At 41.7% G+C, this 6,221-nt stretch overlaps 1 pseudogene across 1 annotated transcript; it reads left to right on the top strand.

Moving 5' to 3' along the window:
- The first annotated feature begins 3,619 nt into the window (after nt 1–3,619).
- Nucleotides 3,620–5,920, top strand: LOC128598784 (lamin-B1-like; annotated as a pseudogene). Its single transcript, XR_008383703.1, has one exon. The product of XR_008383703.1 is annotated as a lamin-B1-like (transcript).
- The last annotated feature ends 301 nt before the right edge of the window (nt 5,921–6,221 follow it).

The following is a 6,221-nucleotide window of genomic DNA, read 5'->3' as shown; positions in this document are numbered from 1 at the left end:
TATATTACATCATATATCTTCCAACAACAAACATGTAATATATAAATACATATATCCCCAATAAATATATAACATAATGTATAACTAAATTGACATAATATATAATTATATATTACATATTAATATATAAATAGTATAAATTAATATATATATCACATTCATTATTGGGATATGCATATGTATGGATATAACAATATATGCCAGTAATTATTATATATTTATGATTTATATATTATAGATAACACATAATGTATTTTTATGATTGAGATACACATAATACATATGTATGCATATGTACATAATATATCTCAATCATAAATATATTAACTCTCAATCGTAAGAATTAATATTTATTTTTTGATAATATAGAGAATTTATGTATTACATATTAATATATGCATTAATTGTATTAACATACTCACAAAATACCTATGTAATACAATTACATGAATATATTATAATTTATAATATATGTGCATATTATAATGTATACACATATATTGCATATGTCCCAACAATTCATTGTCATAAATATTATTTCCTATAGTTTTATATATTTTTTAAAAGGTACAGAAAAAATATTAATAGTTTGTTAATCTTCTTACTTATAATTTCTGGTTCTCTTCATTTGTTCTTGTAAATTAAAATGACCATCTGTTGTCATTTTCTTACTCAACTACAGCTTGGCCCATACCTACCTCTTTTGTGTGGCTACTAGCAAATACATTACACTTCTATGTGACAGACTCAACAATACAATTACATGCACATGGTAGCATAACTGCCTTTTAAAATCAACTAAAAGAGGAAAAGAGATGTACATTTACAATGTCTTTTATAATTAAATAATTACTTTTACCATTATTATTTGTGTGTGCGTGTATCTGTGTGTGTATTTGAATTCTTCCCTGGGGTCATTTGCTTTTAACCTGAAGAACTCCAGTTTTATTTTTTCTAAAGCAGTCCTACTAACAACAAATTATTTTTGGTTTTTATCTGGGAATGACTTTTACTTCACCTTTTTTTTTTTTTTTATGAGACAGAGTCTTATTCTGTTGCCCATGGTAGAGAACCCTGGCATCAGCCTTGCTCACAGTAACCTCAAACTCCTGGGCTCAAGTGATCCTTCTGCCACAGGCTCCAAGACTGCTAGGACTACAGGTGTGAGCTGCCATAGCCCAGCCTCAACCTTCTTTTTTGGAAAATAAATTACTTAACACAGGATTCTTGGTTTACAGATATTTTTCCTTTTACCACTTTATTTTTTGTTTTGTTTTTTGTTGTTGTTATTGTTAAATCATAGCTTTGTACATTAGTGCAATCAAGGGGTACAATGTGCTGGTTTCATATACAATCTGAATTATTCTCATCAAATTGTTAAATGTAGCCTTCATGGCATTTTCTTAGTTATTGTATGTAGACATTTGTATTCTGCATTTAGTAAATTTCGCCTGTACCCATTCTAAGATGCACCATAGGTGTGGCCCCACCCATTACCCTCCCTCCACCCTAACTTCCCTTCTCCCTTCCCCTTCCTTGGCCTTTTCCCCATATTCTTGTGCTATAGTTGGGTTATAGCCTTCATGTGAAAATTATACATTAGCTTCATAGTAGGGCTGAGAACATTGGACACTTTTTCTTCTATTCCTGAGATATTTTACAAAGAAGAATATGTTCCAGCTCCATCCATGTAGACATGAAAGAGGTAAAGTCTCCATCTTTCTTTAAGGCTGCATAGTATTCCATGGTATACATGTACCACAATTTGCTAGTCCATTCGTGGGTCGATGGGCACTTGGGCTTCTTCCATGACTTAGCAATTATGAATTGGGCTGCAATAAACATTCTGGTACAGATGTCTTTGTTATATTGTGATTTTTGGTCTTCTGGGTATAAACCTAGTAAAAGAATTACAGGATCGAATGGCAGGTCTATTTTTAGATCTCTAAGTGTTCTCCAAACATCCTTCCAGAAGGAACGTATTAGTGTGCATTCCCACCAGCAGTGTAGAAGTGTGCCCTTTCCTCCACATCCACGCCAACATCTCTGGTTTTGGGATTTTGTTATGTGGGCTACTCTTACTCAGTTAGGTGATACCTCAAAGTAGTTTTGATTTGCATTTCTCTGATGATTAAGGATGATGCGCTTTTTTTCATGTGTTTGTAGATCGTTCATCTGTCTTCTTCGGAGAAGTTTCTTTTCAAGTCCCTTGCCCACCCTGAGATGGGATCACTTGTTCTTTTCTTACTAATACATTTGAGTTCTCTGTAGATTCTGGTTATTAAACCTTTATCGGAGGCATAACCTATAAATATTTTCTCCCATTTCGAGGGCTTTCTGCTTGCTTTACTTACTATGTTCTTGGCTGTGCAGAAGCTTTTTAGTTTGATCAGGTCCCAGTAGTGTATTTTTGATACTGCTTCAATTGCCTGGGGAGTCCTCCTCATAAAATATTCACCCAGGCGATTCCTTCAAGAGTTTTCCCTGCACTTTCTTCAAGTATTTTTATGGTTTCATGTCTTAAGTTTGAATCTTTTATTCAGTGAGAGTCTATCTTAGTTAATGGTGAAAGGTGTGGGTCCAGTTTCAGTCTTTTACAGATTGCCAGGCAGTTCACCCAGCACCATTTGTTAAATAGGGAATCTTTTCCCCACTGAATGTTTTTAATTGGCTTCTCAAAGATCAAATAAAGGTAAGTAGCTGGATTCATCTCTTGGTTCTCTATTCTGTTCCAGACATCTACTTCTCTGCTTTTGTGCCAGTACCATGCTGTTTTGATCACTATCCATTTATGGTACAGTCTCAGGTCTGGTAGAGTGATTCCTCCTGCTTTGTTTTTATTGCTAGAGTAACGTTTTGGCTATTTGAGGTTTTTTCTGATTCCATATAAAACTTGAGTATTATATTTTCAAGATCTTTAAACTATGACAATGGAGCTTTAATAGGAATTGCATTAAAATTATATATTGCGGCAGGCTGGGCCCCTCTAGGGGGTCACCACCAGGCGGCAGGAGGACCAGAAGGGCGCTGGGCGCCCTCAGCGGGACAGCTGTCCGGGCGGCCCCTCCCTACTACCCTGGGTTCAGCCGGCCACGCCCAGCCCTGCGGACCGTTGCCTGTGGGCCCAATTGTAAATTCACAGACCCGGCCCCCCAGCAGCAGAGCGCACAGTCCGCTCCCCATTGGCCGGTGGCGGTCACGTGTGGGCGCCCGCCATGTTGGGGTGGTGCCACCTCCGCCCCCACCCCGGCCCAACTCCATAGCGCCCCTAGCGGCCCTCCTCTCCACATCCCGGGGCTCGCACAGCCTGAGAGGAAGTGCTGAGGACTGGACACTCCGCGGCGGCGCGCACCCTGCTCGGCTTCCCGGTCACCCTCGCCTCGCATCTTTGCACGCGCGCGCGCGCGTGTGTGTGTGTGTGTGTGTGTGTGTGTTCTCTTACAAACGACATTTTACCATGGTTGATTGATTCGCAGTCCTCCTGCTTTGCCCTTTGTGCTGTAGCCCCGCTCCTGGTCTTCTCCGCTCCTCCCCTTGCCGGCCTCTGTGAGGGAGCGCAGGTCGCCGCTTCATCCTAGGGCTGCCTGCGGCCTGGCCTCCCCACTCCCCGCCGCCCGCCATGGCGACCGCGACCCCCGTGGCGCCGCGGACCGGTAGCCGCCCTGGCGGCCCCTCCACTTCGCTGAGCCCCACGCGGCTGTCGCGGCTGCAGGAGAAGGAGGAGCTGCGCGAGCTCAACGACCGGCTGGCGGCGCACATGGACAAGGTGCGCAGCCTGCAGACGGAGAACAGAGCGCTGCAGCTGCAGGTGACAGAGCGAGAGGAGGTGCGCGGCCGGGAGCTCACCGGCTTCATGGCGCTCTACGAGACAGAGCTGGCCAACGCTGGGTGACACGGCCTGCGAGCGCGCTGAGCTGCAGATCCAGCTGGGCAAGTTCAAGGCCGAGCATCACCAGCTGCTCCTCAACTACGCTAAGAAAGAATCTGATCTTAATGGAGCCCAGATCAAGCTTGGAGAATATGAAGCAGCACTGAATTCCAAAGATGCAGCTCTTGCTGCAGCACTTGGTGACAAAAAAAGTTTGGAGGGGGATTTGGAGGATCTGAAAGATCAAATTGCCCAGTTGGAAGCCTCCTTAGTTGCTGCCAAAAAACACTTAGCAGATGAAACTTTACTTAAAGTGGATTTGGAGAACCGATGTCAGAGCCTTACTGAGGACTTAGAATTTCGTAAAAACATGCACGAAGAGGATATTAAAGAGACCAGAAGGAAGCATGAAATGTGCTTGGTCGAGGTGGATTCCGGGCATCAGAGTACAAACTGGCTCAGGCTCTTCATGAGATGAGGGAGCAACATGATGCCCAAGTGAGGCTGTACAAGGAAGAGCTCGAGCATACCTACCATGCCAAACTTGAGAATGCCAGACTGTCCTCAGAGATGAATACTTCTACTGTCAACAGCGCCAGGGAAGAACTGATGGAAAGTGGTATGAGAATTGAGAGCCTTTCATCTCAGCTTTCTAATCTACAGAAAGAGTCTAGAGCATGCTTCGAAAGGATTCAAGAGTTAGAGGACTTGCTTGCTAAAGAAAGAAACAACTCTTGTTGCCAGCTGTCTGACAAAGAGAGAGAGATGGCAGAAATCAGGGATCAGATGCAGCAACAGCTGAATGACTATGAGCAACTTCTTGATGTGAAGTTGGCCCTGGACATGGAAATCAGTGCTTACAGGAAGCTCTTAGAAGGCGAAGAAGAGAGGTTGAAGCTCTCGCCAAGCCCTTCTTCCCGTGTGACAGTATCCTGAGCATCCTCAAGTTGCAGTGTGCGGACAACCAGAGGAAAGCGGAAGAGAGTGGATGTGGAGGAATCAGAAACCAGTAGCAGCGTGAGCATCTCTCACTCTGCCTCCACCACTGGGAACGTCTGCATTGAGGAGACAGATGTCCAAGGGAAATTCATCTGCTTGAAGAACACTTCTGAGCAGGATCAACCAATGGGAGGCTGGGAGATGATCAGAAAAATAGGAGACACATCAGTCAGTTACAAATATACCTGCAGATATGTGCTGAAGGCAGGCCAGACAGTTACAATTTGGGCTGCAAATGCCGGTGTCACAGCCAGTCCTCCCACTGACCTCATCTGGAAGAACCAGAACTCTTGGCGCACTGGTGAAGATGTGAAGGTTATTTTAAGAAATTCTCAGGGAGAGGAGGTTGCTCAAAGAAGTACAGTCTTTAAAACAACCATACCTGAAGAGGAAGAGGAGGAGGAAGAAGCAGTTGGAGTGGTTGCTGAGGAAGAACTTTTCCACCAGCAGGAAGCCTCAAGAGCATCCAATAGAAGTTGTGCAATTATGTAAACTTCTCAAATCAACTGTCTTCCTCAAAACAAAGAAGTATGGTAATCCTTATCTATATAGAGTGCAGAGCCTTCTCAGAAGCACAGAATATTTTTATATTTCCTTTATGTGAATTTTTAAGCTGTGAATCTGATGGCCTTAATTTCCTTTGTGACACTGAAAGTTTTGTAAAAGAAATCATCCATACAGGTTGATGCAAGATGTGAATTATTGACACTGAATTAACTGTGTACTGTTTAGAAAGGGTTCCTCAAATTCCTTGACTTTTTTTTTTTGTGTATGTATAGTTTTTTTTCTTTAATTTCTTATGAGAAGGGAGGGGAGGGTAATAAACCACTGTGTCTCCATGTGATTGGAAGATGGCTGCATCTAGATTAGCAATCTGCTCTTGATTATTCTCCATTATATATAAAACGGTGCTGGGGGGGGGGCTTTTTCAATATATTGAACTTTTGTACTGAATGTTTTTGTAATAAGCAATCAATGTTACAATTTTTTTTTACATAGACAAGAACTTTTTTAAGAAGGCAATATTAACCTAATTATCATATAAGCACTCTGGATGAAGGATTACACAAAACTTTGTTTTATGGTAACTTCTTTTAGATTTTGATTCATGAGGTCAGTTGTGGGAGGGAAGGGTTCACTATTAAAATGCATTAGTTGTGTTTTTAAGATAGTGTAACTTGCTTAAATTTCTTATGTGACATTAACAAATAAAAAGCTGTTTTAATAAAAAAAAATTATATATTGCTTTGGGTAGTATAGACATTTTAACAATGTTGATTCTTCCCAGCCATGAGCATGGCATGTTTTTACATTTGTTAACATCTTCAGCTACTTCTGTTCTTAAAGTTTCATA

The sequence above is a fragment of the Nycticebus coucang genome, chromosome 11, assembly GCF_027406575.1.
Source record: "Nycticebus coucang isolate mNycCou1 chromosome 11, mNycCou1.pri, whole genome shotgun sequence".
Classification (NCBI taxonomy): domain Eukaryota; kingdom Metazoa; phylum Chordata; class Mammalia; order Primates; family Lorisidae; genus Nycticebus; species Nycticebus coucang.
Note: the sequence above shows the minus strand (reverse complement) of the source record. Positions and strands in the feature narration are given on the sequence as shown.